Here is a 15,647-nt window from a genome sequence, read left to right as displayed (position 1 = left end):
TGGTCAAAGTCTTTATCCCAGGGTAGAAATGTCAAATACTAGAGGGCATAGCCTTAACGTAAGAGGGGGAAAGTTCGAAGGAGATATGCGGGGTAAGTTTTTTATGCAGAGCACGTTAGGTGCCTGGATCGTGCTAGTGGTGGTGGAAGAAGGTGTGATAGTGATGTTCAAGAGGCATTTAGACAGACACACAAACATGAAGGGAATGTAGGGATATGGATCATATACAGGCAGATGGGATGTTTCATATGGCATCAGGGTCGGCACAGATGCCATGGTCAAAGGTCCTGTTCCCACGCTGTACTGTTCTGTGTTCTATTGGGAATCAGGAATGACTCTAGCCATTACAGTTTTTCCTTTAATTCCCATTGACTTAAGTTTTTTTTTCCTGTGGTCCTTTGGTGCTAATACACTCAGTTAAGTGTTGTCTTTACATCAAGAGTAATCATTCTCACAGGACTTTGGGAATTCTGCTCATCTAATTAGATCTTGACTAAGACTGCCATGAGATCTGAAGCTGAATATTCCTGGCTGAAGCCAAGCTGAGCAATAGTGCAGGATATTGTTGAATAAGTATTGCCTGATATTATTGATTTCATCACTTTGATGACTGAAGGTAGGCTAATGGGATAATAATTGTCAAGTTTGGATTTTTGCAGCTTTTTAAATGTGTGACAAATCTTCTGGGCAATTTTCCACATTGTCCATTGCTTGCCAGGGCTGTTGACATACTGGAATTGCTTGACTTGGGGCTAGTTCTGAAGCACATCTCCAACACTACAGCTGGTTTGCTCTCAAGACCCATAGCCTTTGTCATGTCCATTGCAGTGTATCAATTCATAGGGCAATTAACACTGTCATAAAATGCTGCAGGTGTCCTATTGGGTTGGATCATACTGGATCTACCCGCTTCCTGAACTCATGCCCTCAGTGCCTAGCCGTCTGGGCTTGAGATTTTCCACATGCGGAGGATCAGCTCATTCAGTTCTTTACATTTGAGAGACATCCCATGAGGCAAAGTAATCTTCAAGTAATGAATAGGTATGCCTAAGTAACCTTTGACAGGTTGTTTTGGTCTTAGAGAATTTTTAAAAAATATTGTAACTTTTTAAAGTAAAATTATGTTAAAAATTAGTTTTAAAATTACAATATGAACAAATTATGAAAAATGTTAAATTAAGCTAAAATAATTCCTATACCTGCAATTATCTTTTCCCACACAGTTGGTAATCCTATTTAAATGTTCCTCCACTTGCACAGTTCAAAATATGAGAACTATGCTAACTGCCTTCTCTAGTCCCTTCTTATCCAGTTTCGTCTTTCTATGCTCTCCATGACCACTACCCTCCATCCCCTCCCTGCCACTTCTCCCAAAACCAAACACACAGCAGAAAGTATGTTATCAGAAATGAAAAGTAATTCTTTTTAAGATATTTTCACCATGTTGTAGAATTCTACATGTGTATTGGATTTGTAAACATGGTACATTCATTCCTGAGAAGCAAATAGGGACAGTTTGTGAAATTTAGAAATTCATTTAAAGTGAGATATGAGCACCCCCTTTAGGCAATTTAAACTATAAGAGTAAATACTTCATAAGGATTTAAGAACAAGCTTTACCTTCAAGTTTTAATTGGAACAGATTATTCTCGTCTATTTTTTGCTAGAGGTTTCCTTTTTTTTTCCTCGTCTCCTGAATTTAAGTTCCTTTAGTTGATCTTATTGGTGCAGACTTGACACACTAATATTGTTACATTCTATGTTCCTAAAGTTCCCTTAGTGCTGGCAACTCTTTGGAATGAAACAGTGAGTAACAAAAATGAGTAAATAAGTATACTGCTCAATATCCCATTGTGGAACTAAATCATTTGGATATGAAACATTTGGGAAGCAACTGTAACTTAAGCAGACTAAAACCAATCCACTAATAACAAGTTCTACATGATCAGCTGGTCGGGAGGAATTGTCCACAGAAGTACTCGAGAGGACAGTGAGGCAGTGACAGAGTCATACAATCATAGAGTTAGTGATAGCATTTCTCACCAGCCAATCTGTCAGCCTTGCCTTACCAAATGTCCACTGGATCCCTTTCTCCCAATGCATTAAATTCAATGTGAAAAAGTTGCAGATGCTAGAAATCTGAAATAAAGTCAGACAATGCTGGAAAAACTCAGCAGGTTAGAGAAGCTGTTCCTCTTCACAATTGCTGTCTGACCTGCTGCATTTTTTATAGAATTTTTTGTTTTCATATTAAATTCAAAGTCCCTGTTTATAAATTGTCTTTCCTGTTTGTAGAACCTCCTAACTTCCTTGCTAGTTTTCATTTTCTCATTTTCTCTACTTTCCAGTTTCTTGCCTAGTATTACTTACCTCTCCTACTTGACCTTAAATGGAGAAAGTTTTCAGTAAACTTGGCTCTATACCCTGAAACTGTCATTGTAAACTTCTCTGTCTTTTTACTTTTCTCCCCTCATTAAATCTATTCAAAAATCTATTATAAAATTCAATTTTTAACCACACTTTTGGTTAGCTTCTTGACTTCTCTATATTACTTCTTACACATTTTTCTTCTCTTTTGTGCATTGTTATGTTTACTGCATAAAAGATAATATTTAAAACAAGTTGAGAATTTTTAAGCATTTGGGTAACCTATATGTGTATATATACCTCAACATTATAGAAACATTCAATTATTCAGGCATTCTTTGCAAACCACAGGAATTTGACCAAACATGAATGGTTCTGGCAATAGTAGTGACAGAATTTTGGCAATGCTCTTTGCAGCAAGTGCAATATTTTTTTCTTTATCTCTGATTATTCAGTTATTATAAGGAAGCAACCACACAGATTGCATCCTTCCTTCCATTGTTAATGGCATAAAATCCGATGCAGTATTACACTTTTCTGTGTTTTTCATTCCTTCCCCCAACCTAACCATTGACCAACACTTTTTTTCTTTTTTTCATGCAATTTTTGCCATTCTATTCTGTATGGTAATGGCATATCACTAGTATTTTTTCCAATATACAGTAGGTCTTCAGTTGCCCATTATAACACTTGACCTTTCCTGAACTATCAAGAGTCATTTCACCTTCTTCTTAGGCAGTCCTTCAGGATTGATGAAGACTTCCACTCCATTTCTGTGGGTTTTGACATGGCTGATGTGCAGGTTATGTCACATATGGGGCAGGTGGATCTTATGGGAAATGGTGCAATCCTTGCATCGATTTTGTGGTCAACACTCTGAAAATGTATCCAGGAGATCTGGTGAAATATGGCTGTAGCATTTTGATTATATTTTGATGAGATGATTTCCAGTCAAACATAATCTCTCCCACAGATTGTTAGTCACAGATCATACTGATTTGTGGCAAAATACAAGCAAAAACATCATATCCGACTGCTCTGTTTGGATGTTTGAACACCAGCATGCTGTGTCACCAGCTGTCTCGAACAGATGCGAGGTGTATGAATGTACTGGAAAAGGATTTTGTCTGCCTCCCATTGACTAGAAAGGCAATCAAGGGTTTCAGTTTGAAAAATGTCAGCAGAACAATTTATTTTTATGTTCATTGGTATTGGTATTGGTTTATTATTGTCACTTGTACCAAGGTACAGTGAAAAACTTGTCTTGCATACCGATCGTACAGGTCAATTCATTACACAGTGCAATTACATTGAGTTAGTACAGAGTGCATTAATGTAGTACAGGTAAAAACAATAACAGTACAGAATAAGTGTCACAGCTACAGAGAAAGTGCAGTGCAATAAGGTGCAAGGTCACAACAAGGTAGATTATGAAGTCATAGTCCATCTCATTGTATAAGGGAACCGTTCAATAGTCTTATCACAGTGGGATAGAAGCTGTCCTTAAGTCAGGTGGTACGTGCCCTCAGGCTCCTGTATCTTCTGCCCGATGGAAGAGGAGAGGAGAGCACTCACCACTTCAACAAGCCCCTATATTATTTCTGCCAAGTTCAAATAAGATACTAAGGTAGCTCAGTTAGAAAGTGGCAGAGAACAAAATAACTAATTCTGGACTCTCATTTATCTACTAAACATTTCAGACATTAGTTTAAGTTCTCCTTGTTGCATGCTGCTTCAAGCTCTTCTCCAATATTCATTAGTAGTGCCTAGAAAACAGCTATATTGGGCAGAGCACATATTTTTACCTGGTATTACTGTTTACAATTTGGTAACATTTAGAAATGTATCACGGAGAACTGTTTTATCAACCTGGTTTGAGTAATCTAGCTGGGACCTCTCACTTCCCAAGCTGATAACCACTTTGATATGGTTGCAACATACTAGAAGGTTGTTATAAAGGAAACTTATTTATCTTCTGTTACATCATCAGTCATCCTGTACCTCATATGACATATTTATCCTTAAAATCCCTTAAGGCTTGTCTTGATTGTTATTTTATCCATGGTTGGGCATGGTTAGATAAATCACCTCTGGGTTACAATAGATCAGAAACTCCAACATTATCTGCACCTTTATCTTAGGGCTCATGTGTTTGCTGTTTTCTTTTATATCAATATATTCAAAATTGGGCATATCAGCATGAAAGATCAAGAACTTTTAAGTGCAAGTTAGATTCTTTGTAATTTGAGTCACTGGGATCATTCAACTTTTTTTAAGAAATGAAATATTATTATGGAATTCAGCCTTGTGACAAAACGGGCTATGCTTTAGATCAAATTAATCACCATGATAAATATCTGCTTCTCCACTCATTTGCAGGCCTTCAAGGAGAGTTTACCTGCACAAATGCTAATAGGCATATATTAGAAGTTTTTATATGTTAAAAGATATTAACAAACTGTCTACTGTACATTAATAAAAGTAGTAAGCAGTATTTACTGACTATACTACGTCAGCCATTGAATGGGTGGAGCAGGTATAATTCACAGTAAACAGTCCTTTGCATGGCAAATAAGGTCAATTTCCTCAGAAAACAATGTCAGGAACTGCAGCAACTTCTCCCAATAAGTGCAGAGTAATTTCTGAAAAAAATGCAATCAGTGGAGGATAGTTTCATAAAAAATATGTGCATAGAATCATTCTCTGTCATTTATAACAGCATTGTCACCAAGCTTGATTATCCTACCTGCCTACAGCATTGTTGGTATATGCAGCCACTAGTAAATGGCACTGACTAGTTATATATTTGGTAATATGCAAATAATTTAAGTGAAAACTTCAGGGAAAAAAAGCTTTGTAAAATTTGCACAGTTTTGATCGGAATTTGCATCTCTGGTTTTTAGTATACCTGAAGTGAAATTTCTATCCCAATGTCCATATAAATAGTGCTGAGGTGCTGATGGAAGGAGGGTTTGGTATAGGATGCAATTTCTTTCTATGGCTCAGAATATGAACTGAATCACCAAAGAATGACTAACATAGAGACACTTTCTGTTTGCACAGTTGATAAAATGTTGTCTCAAGTGTTCTTCCTCAATTGCTGTTGTTTATCTTTTATATCTGTCATGTAACTATCCTCTCATTTATTTCTTGCTGGATTTAAAAGAATCATAATTGTAATTTATCCACTGAAATGTTATATAAATATTTGTTTTGAAAGTTATGTTATATATAATGATTACTTTTTCCTGTAAGAGAGAGGTTAATGGCATTTCATATAATTTCAGGTGTTGACTGGATCACTGACCAGTAAAGGGCATTGCTGCACCTTTAACAACACCACATGGTAGTGTATTTTGAATTTCTAGAAATTGCTCAAATTATTGTTGAACATTGTCACTAAACACAAACAGCATTAAATTTGGATTGTTTTCACCATTTTATTGGTGCTATGCCTTTGGATCTCCAAAATGGTGCCACAGGTATCTACCCATGTTTGTGGAGCTTAACTATGTTGGACACTATTGGGGCACTGACATCTGACCTTCAGTTTGTGCAGTGCACACGTCTGGAAGTTAGAAACCTGCTGACCCATGGAAAGGATATAGTTAACAAATGGTAATTAAATTGGGTTCATTTTGACTAAATTAGAGATGACCAAGAGGCCAGAATTTGGAAGCTGCTAATATCTTGGAGAGTTGTGGGGCTGGAGGAGATTTCAAACAAAGAATATAGCAAGGCTATGTAGAGGTTTGAAAACAATGTTTAGTTTATTAATTCACAGAACATTGTATCACTGGTAAATCCAGCATTCATATCCTGTTCCATTTCCTGAACTCAGTGGTTCATATTTCAGAGGACAGTTAAGATTGGTCTAGAGTCACATATAAATGAGAGGTAACGATGATAGATTTCCTTCAGTAAAGTTTGTTAATGATCCAGTCGTTTCCACTGTATGCAAGGCTCTTGTCCAACGTAGGATGCCCTCTAAAACTTGAGAAAGGTTCACTAAATATGAACCTTGGCAAAATAGTGCTTCATGTTAATGCTAGGGTGTTGTTATTGTTAATTGCAAGCCATTGTGCCTTCTAGTATTTTACTTCATGTTTAACTTAATTGGTTCTTCATCAGTCTTTGATGTTTTGAACTGGCAGCAAAAGCACCAACCTGCAATTATACTAACCTCGGAAACTGTAATTACTAATGCTAAATCTAAACAGCTTCAGTAAGCAAAGACAATTTGCATCCTGCTGTAATCTGGAATGAACGTTTTACTGAACACAGTACTGGATATAAAATTGGCTTATTCCAACTGCTTTTTGGTGAGACCAACATATGTAAATGATGTGACATGGGGAGCTGATTCTGATCTAGCAGCCAGAACTGACGCTATGTGATGTAGTTAAAGATTAATCTACCTGTGGATTTGATTCTCACTATAACCCAGTCTCTATTCAGATTATTAGCCTACTTTGCCATGTGAACTTCAGTATGTGTATCTTGTTGTTGGATGAAATAGCTCACAGAGTTTGAAGCTCCAGCTTCTTTTAAGATCCATAATGTTTCTGTACATAGACAGAACTTTTCCATATAACTTTCACAAGTACTTGTCTTTAACTTTTATGAAGCCAACTGGGATTTTTTTTTTACAGAACCAGTTGTTAATTTTATGAAAACGCCTGTAATTCATCAGGCAGGCCTTATTAAGAGTTCCCAGTTGTATCCTATATGGAGCACCTTCTTTGCCTTCTGCCACATCACTTAACATACGCAGCCGTGGCGGACAAAATTTTGTTTCAGTGAGCCAATTATTCTTAAATTAGTAGAAAGCAGAGATTGCTGCAAATGCAGGAATAGTACACGAACATGCCATTACTGATGAAGAATTGCACAGTTGAAGAGGCCTAGAATTCAGTGAAACTAAGTGTAAATTTAACTATTCCAAGGAAGGAGCTTGTAAATTAGCAGTGGGTGGTAAAGAAGTCAGTGAGTTGGAGCCTACAAAATAATTTTAATGGGCTCAAAAGGGGAAGCATATAACTGCATTGTAGTTCGAATGTGTGCCAAAGGAGGAAATGTTTACACAGATGTTGGAGTCATTGACCATTTCAAAAGTAAATAGGGTACTTTAATACGAGTGCTGTACAAACAAATAAAATAGAAATTATATGAGTTATTTCAGATTTTAGGGATAACTTTTAACTTCCGCTTCCCCATTTCTTGATTAATAAATGAGTGAATGGTAGAACATTTGAGAAGAACCATGGAAATTCCTTTGATGCCCATAATCTGCTGGAATTAATTTTCAATAAGGCCTTAAATTGAGTACCCAATGTTCCTGCCTAAATCTGATAAGAAGGATCCCGATTATTATTTTTATTTGAATTTGGGGGGGAACCAAGTGTTGAACTGAGTAACTAACTGTTCTTAAAGGGTCTTCAGGAGATTGCCCCAAAGCGGTTTGTAAAATTTTCCATCTGGTTATCACAATTTTTGAGAAGGTCACTGCCAATGCAGTCTCAATCTACTTGTGATCACTTCCCCACCTCCCCCCCACCAATCCCCTCCCTCTCACAACACATCTCATTCATCAGCTGCTAATAATTGGGAGTTTTAGCAGAGAATTGGCAACGTGGTAATTAAATGCAAATATTACCCAGACTTGAATGAACTATTTGAAAGAGGATTCATAGCCTTAGAATATGAATGCAGCTGTTCTCTGGTGTTTGTTTGATGGAATGTTAGATTTGTGCCTGTATTTAAGATTTAATGATAAAATAAATGTTTAAATTACAGACTCAACCAGCTCCATCACGGGCACAACCCTCCCTACCATCGGGGACATCTTCAAGAAGTGGTGTCGCAAGAAGGTGGCATCCATCACTAGGAACCCTCACCATCCAGGACATGCCTTCCGCACATTACTGTCATCGGGGAGGAGGTACAGGAGCCCGAAGGCTCACATTCAACGATTCAGGAACAGCCTCTTTCCCTCCACTGTCAGATTTCTGAACGGTCCATGACCACTACCTCGTTATTCCTTTTTTTTGCACTATTTATTTATTTTTGTAATTTATAATAATTTAATGTCTTTGCAGTGTGTTCCTGCTGCAGAACAACAAAGTTCATGTCACATAAGTCAGTGATAATAAATCTGATTCTGTTTCTGATTAAATGTCCTTTGTGCCAGTTAGTATTTGAACATTTTTAGCAAAATTGACTTGCTGCTGACCAGTTACCTGTGGATCAGGACATCAGTCTGTTCCTGTGACTTCTCCACTGACCTGGTGAACTTTTCTCAGAGAAATTATTTGGGTATGTAGGCTCAGTTGTAACTGACAGTGTTGCCACCACTAGTGAGTTGGGAAGACAATGGTGATTGAGTCTTTAAGAAAGCTGCAGCCTGTTAAAACAGGTCATTACTCTTGCAGGGCCAGAAAGCACAGCTATTCAGATAGTTGATGGAGCAGAGTAGTGCTGGTGGCACTTAAATAGAGCTCTTTGTATACATGTTGTAAAGTTAAATTAGGTAAGAGTGGGAATTCAGTGCAGAGAGGGCAAATAGAGTTCCTTTGTTGTCTTCAAGGCTTGCAGTGGTCCATTGAAGCACGAGACTGCAGGTGCTGGAATCTGGAGCAACAAGCAATCTGCTGGAAGAATTCAGCAGGTCAAGCAGCATATGTGGGAGGAAAGGAATTTGGAGAGGTGAAATGGCCAGTATAAAGAGAAGGAGGGGAGTGGCGCGAAGGGATTCCAAGGTGATTGGTGGACTGAGGAGGGGAGTAAGATGACAGGCAGGAAGTGCCAGGTAGGGTAGGTGAGTGGGGGTGGAATTGGAAGACAGTGGCAGGATGCAGGCAGACAAGGAGAGAGAGGTCATAATTCAGGGTTTCGACCCAAATGTCGACAATTCCTTTCCTCACGAAGATGTTGCTAAACCCACTGAGTTTTTCCAGCAGATTGTATGTTACAGTGGTTCATGTAAGCTTGTCACTGTATGCATTTAATTTTTTCCTGGTGTTTTAGTGCTTGGTGCTGATACCTAAAAGATAAATAACAGATGTGAATAATGTGGACTAAGACATAGTAGGGCATATTATGATGTGTGGGACTCTATGGATAGCAAGAGTGCCTTAAGCATGCACATCTATAGACGATGACTATGGGAATAAGGAAGGAGAGGATCCATTTGTTGTGGTGCATGTTGGGATCAACAGCATAACCAAGAGAGATTCTCTCTGAAAAAAGTACAGGACCTAGGTTCTAAATTCAAACAGAATCTCAAAGATTATAATCTAGATTTTACCTGAGCCACGTGAGGAGTGACACAGACTTAACAGGTTAAGAGGGTAAACAAGTGGAAGAAGGAGAACTAACCCTGACACAGAAAGGAACTTTATGACTGGCTTCTACACAGAGGCTTTATTATTGGGATGGACTTGACCTAAATCTGGAACTAAGTTACTCGCAGAAAGGATGCATAGAGTGTTTATGAGGACTTTAAACTAGTTAACAGGATGGTGGGAGGGCTGAGGAGGAAAACCTAACTAAGATAATAGTTCCAAAACAAATGAAAAGGAATAACCAGAAACTATCCTTATGGAGTAATACTTAGAAAGAAATTGAGCCACAAAAGAAAATAAGACATCTTTGAATAAAACATTACACTAGAAAGGCCAGCGTGGTGGTTGAAGAGCCACTCAAAATCTGGAGCCTTTATTCAATCAATCTCAGTACAGGCATTTGTGCAGGGAAGATCAAAATATGTTGAGTTTTACATCTTTTAGATACAGTGATAATACATGACAGGTTGTCATTCCTTTGTATCATCTGTGTCAACATGACACATTATGTTTCCTGCACATTTGGCCAAAAACCCTAGAATATCTTCTAATCATGTCATATTTGCTCTGCCCTAATAGTGAACAAATACATCTACGTACGTGTGCAGACTCAAGAGAACGCAGATGCTGGAATCTGGAGTAACACACAAAAAGCTGGAGGAACAGCAGGTCAGGCAGCATCTGTGGAGGGAAATGGACAGTTGATGTTTTGGGTTGAAACCTTTCATCTGGGTGGATATGTGTGCATGTTGAGGAACCATTGTCTGTATAAGTACAGTGATTAATTTCCAGGACCATTTGTGTTAAATAACTGCAAGCTGTGTAACATCACAGCTGCAGCTGCTATTCTAGTAGACAGTGGTCTCTGTTTACTGCAGCCATCAAAAATGATTGCTGCTTGTAATTATCAATAAAAGACTGTGGTTCTATAATACAATATAGACTTTCAATGGGAGTGGTTTGAAGGCTATTTCTTACTTAAGTCAATAGTTCTAATCAACCATATACTCTCAGACAGATTAGGTATGCAGTCCAAATAAGTATTCTTTCCTCAAAAGTATAGAGTATAAGAAACAAACTGAATGAATTGCAGTTCCAATTTTAATAATGGTATGCAGTAATCAGGACTGGGAATGAAATATACCAAGTTACTTGGTCTACAGAAAAGAAAGGGAAAACAGTAGAGTAGGAGGAATAGCATTATGGATCAAAGATAAGCTCAAGTCAATGGTGACAGGAGGTAAGTAAGCAGTGGATAAACAAAAAACATCAAGGAGAATGGGCAGAGAGCAGGAATATGGTTTAAAGAAAGAGAATGGTGGAGCAGGCTCAAATGGTCAACTGGCCTACTCTTGCTTTCTTTGTAATGTTTATATAATTGAGTAACAAGTCTATGCTGGGAGTTGTGTACAGGTTTCTTGAGAGCAACTTTGACTTTATAGAAGGTATAAATGCAGGGAGAGAGCTACGTAGGAAAGGCAGTGTAGTTTTAATGATGGGGGGGGTCACAGGAGAAATGTTGCAGATAATATTGGTGAGAGGAAGGGTCTTAGAACACGGAACATTACAGCACAGTACAGGCCCTTCGGCCCATGATGTTGTGCCAACATTTTATCCTGCTCTAAGATCTATCTAACCCTTCCCTCCCTCATAGCCCTCCATTTTTCTATCATTCATGTGGTTATCTAAGAGTCTCTTAAATGTCCCTAATGGATCTGCTTCCACCACCTCTGCCAGCAGTGCGTTCCACACACCCACCACTCTCTGTGTAAAAAAACTTACCTCTGACATCCCCTCCATACATTCCTCCAGTCACCTTAAACTTATGCCTCCTCATGTTAGCCATTTTCACCCTGGGAAAATGTCTCTGACTGCCCACTCAATCTATGCCTCTTATTATCTTGTACACCTCCATCAAGTCACCTCTCATCCTCCTTCTTTCCAAAGTGAAAAATCCTAGCTCACTCCAGCTATCCTCATAAGACATGCTCTCCAATCCAGGCAGCATCCTGGTAAATCTCCTCTGCACCCTCTCTAAAACTTCCACATCCTTCCTATAATGAGGCGACCAGAACTGAACACAATACTCCAAGTGTGGTCTACCCAGAGTTCTATGGAGCTGCAACATTACCTCATGGCTCTTGAACTCAATACCCTGACTAATGAAGGCCAACACACCATACGCCTTCTTAACAACCCTATCGACCTGCGCGGCAACCTTGAGGGATCTGTGGACATGGACCCCAAGATCCCTCTGTTCCTCCACACTGCTAAGAGTCCTGCCATTAATCTTGTATTCTGCCTTCAACTTCAATCTTCCAAAGTGTATCACTTCACACTTTTCTGGGTTGAACTCCATCTGCCACTTCTCCGCCCAGCTCTGCATCCTATCAATGTCCTGTTGTAATCTACAGCAACCTTCTATACTATCCATAACACCACCAACCTTCGTGTCATCCACAGACTTGCTAACCCACCCTTTCACATCCTCATCCAAGTCATTTATAAAAATCACAAAGGGGTCCCAGGGCAGATCCCTGCAGAATACCACTGGTCACTGACCTCCAGGCAGAATACTCTCCATCTAAATCCACCCTCTGTGTTCTGTGGGTGAGCCAATTCTGAATCCACACAGCCAAGTTTCCTTGGATCCCATGCCTTTTGACTTTCTGAATGAGCCTTCCATGAGGAACCTTATCAAACGCATTACTAAAATCCATGTACACCACATCCACTGCTTTACCTTCATCAATGTGCTTTGTCCCATCCTCAAAGAATTCAATCAAGCTCATGAGGCACGACCTGCCCCTCACAAAGCCATGCTGACTGTCCCTAATCAGCCTATGCTTCTTCAAATGTTCATAAATCCCATTTTTAAGGATCTTCTCCAGTAATTTGCCCACCACTGAAGCAAGACTCACTGGTCTGTATTTCCCAGGGTTATCCCTACTCCCTTTCTTGAACAAAGGAACAACATTTGCCACCCTCCAATCATCTGGCACTACTCCTGTGGCTAGTGAGGATGTAAAGATCATCGCCAAAGGCACAGTAATCCCTTCCTTCGCGTCCCATAATAACCTTGGATAAATCCCATCCGGCCCCGGTGACTTATCTATCCTAATGTTTCTCAAAAGTTCCAGCACATCCTCTCTTCACGTCGACATGCTCTAGCGTATCAGCCTATAGTACGCCATCCTCACAAATGTCAAGGTCTCTCTCACTGGTGAATACTGAAGCAAAGTATTCATTAAGGACCTCTCCTACTTCTTTTGACTCCAGGCATATGTTTTCACTTTTATCCCTGATTGGTCCTACCCTCACTCTAGTCATCCTCCTATTCTTCACATATGTGTAGGACACCTTGGGGTTTTCCTTAATCCTACTAGCCAAGGCCTTGTCATGCCCCCTTCTAGCTCTCCTAAGTCCATTCTTAAGCTCCCTCCTGGCTACCTTGTAACTCTCCAGAGCCCTGTCTGATCCTTGCTTTCTAAAGCTTTGGTAAGCTTCTTTCTTCCTCTTGACAAGATATCCTACATCTCTTGTCAACCACAGTTCCTTCACTCTACCATCCTTACCCTGCCTCAATGGGACAAACCTATCCAGAACCCCATACAAGTACTCCTTAAGCAACCTCCACATTTCCATTGTGCGCTTCTCCAAGAACATCTATTCCCAATTTATGCTCCCAAGTTCCTGCCTAATAGCATCATAATTCCCCTCCCCCAATTAAATACTTTCCCATATCGTCTGCTCCCATTCCTCTCCAAGGCTATTATAAATGTCAAGGAGTTATGGTCACTGTCTCCAAAATGCTCTCTCACCGAGAGATCTGAAACCTGATCAGGCTCATTGCCTAGTACCAGGTCCAGTATGGCCTCTCCTCTAGCTGGCCTGTCCACATAGTCTGTCAGGAATCCTTCCTGGACACACTTAAGAAATGCTGCCCCATCTATCCCCTTCACACCAAGGATGTGCCAATCAACATTAGGGAAGTTGAAATCACCCATGACAACAACCCTGTTATTTTTGCACCTTTCCAAAATCTGCCTCCCGATCTGCTCCTCAGTGTCTCTGCTGCTATTGGGGGGGTGAGGGGTCTGTAGAAAACTCCCAATAGAGTGATCACTCCCTTCCTGTTTCTGACTTCCACCCACACTGACTCAGTAGATGATCCCTCCAGGACGTCCTCCCTTTCTACAGCTATGATACCATTCCTGATCAGCAAAGCCACTCCCCCACCTCCTTTACCTCCATCCCTGTCCCTTTTGAAACATCTAAACCACGGAATATCCAGCAGCCATTCCTGCCCTTGCAACAGCCAAGTCTCTGTAATGGCCATAACGTTGTAGTTCCATGTACTTACCCATGCTCTAAGTTCATCACCGTTGTTCCTGATACTTCTTGCATTAAACTAGACACACTTCAGCCCATCCATCTGACTGCAATTTTGCCCTGATTGCCTGTCCTTTCTCACAGTCTTTCTACACGCTGCATCTACTTGTCAGGCAGATGACTTCTGTGGGGAATGGTTAAGTAGGTTTTCATAGGAGCTTGACCAGATTATTGGGAGTGTTGGGTTGACCAAATGATTGAGGGGATTACTGAGGCCATCTATAGCAGGGGAAGGGGTGATGAACATTATCAATGGAATATTAAAGAAGCCACCTACTTGATGGATGGATGGATATCTTGGACTTGCAGTAGCAATTCAGGTAAGGTGGAGCCCTTAGCTAACACTAAAACAGATCTCAACTCTCTAGTTAAGATCTGCTCCAGTGTTCTTGTGGGCTTCATATATGCCATAGAATTTTACAGAAGTGACATCATTGTACACCATTTGAAATCACTGGCATTGCACACTGTTCTGTTCTGAAAATGGCCCACAAGTCCAAGCTCTATTCTGTAGTTAGCTAAGCCTAGCTTCAATACAATGAAGCAGAGACTGTTGTAGACTGTTGTTAACAGAAGATCAGTGGAAGATATATAGAAAAGTATTCAGTGTGAGACAAAACTACTTTATGCCCTTAAGGAGCAAGTGATCTCGATGACAAAAATAAATGACAGCCATGGAAACTAAAGAGGTATAGGACAATACAAAATTTAACAAGGCAAAATCTAGCACAGAATGTGATGACTGGGAGAAATATGAGGAACAACACAGGTTGATTTAACAAAGAGTACATTCCTTTAATAAAGGAGTATGAAAAGCTTTCAAGACACATCAAAGTAAACAAAAAGTCATGATGGAAAAAGTGGTTGGTCAGGAACAATGTGGTTTCTTGAAAACTGATAATGGTATTATTAAATGAAAACAAGGAAATGGTGGAAATGTTGAATAATTGCTTTGCATTGATATTTACAATAGAGGATAACATGTTGAACATCGAAGGAAACACATACTGAATTAAGGGCAGGAACTCGCTAAAATTAACATAAACAGAACAATAGCAATGATGAAAGTAATGCCACTGAAGAGTTCCAAGGCCAGGTGGTTTCCATCCCAGAGTTTTAAAGGGAGTAGACAAGATCATTGCAGATCTTCTATAACCTTCCAAATTCCTCTTAATTTGAGAACATTTCCTTTAGGTCGGAAAATTATTGGTGGTGTTTCACTACTTAAAAACTTCAGAGGAAAACCAAGGAATTATACATTGCTTTGGCCAATATCTATAGGTGGGAAGTTACTGAAACCTGTAAATAAAGTCATTAGATTTCATTACAGGCACATGTGAACTCAGCCGTTTAGACGTGAAAATGATAGAACACTGTATTTTCTAAATGGCAAAAAACTAGAAGAATTGGAGGTCCAAAGAGGTTTAATGTTTGAGTACATTTAGAGATCACAGAAAGGTAAAGAAAATAATCAAAATTGCTAATGGAACACGAGTGGGATGAAGTTGCACTGTACTGTAAGAGGGATAGATAGACCATTCCTAG

General features: G+C 39.5%; 1 long non-coding RNA gene across 1 annotated transcript in view; it reads left to right on the top strand.

Annotated features, from left to right (window-relative positions):
• The window catches only part of LOC127576739 (uncharacterized), a 28,564-nt gene that overhangs the window by 8,090 nt on the left and 4,827 nt on the right, over nt 1-15,647 (top strand). The window contains exons 2-4 of the long non-coding RNA XR_007957281.1: nt 5,655-5,713; nt 8,164-8,308; nt 10,290-10,379. This is a non-coding gene — a long non-coding RNA (uncharacterized LOC127576739). The remainder of the gene's footprint in view (nt 1-5,654; nt 5,714-8,163; nt 8,309-10,289; nt 10,380-15,647) is intronic.

The sequence above is a fragment of the Pristis pectinata genome, chromosome 12 (genome assembly GCF_009764475.1).
Source record: "Pristis pectinata isolate sPriPec2 chromosome 12, sPriPec2.1.pri, whole genome shotgun sequence".
NCBI classification, from domain to species: domain Eukaryota; kingdom Metazoa; phylum Chordata; class Chondrichthyes; order Rhinopristiformes; family Pristidae; genus Pristis; species Pristis pectinata.
The sequence above is the reverse complement of the archived record's forward strand: the minus strand, read 5'-3'. Positions and strand labels throughout refer to the sequence as shown.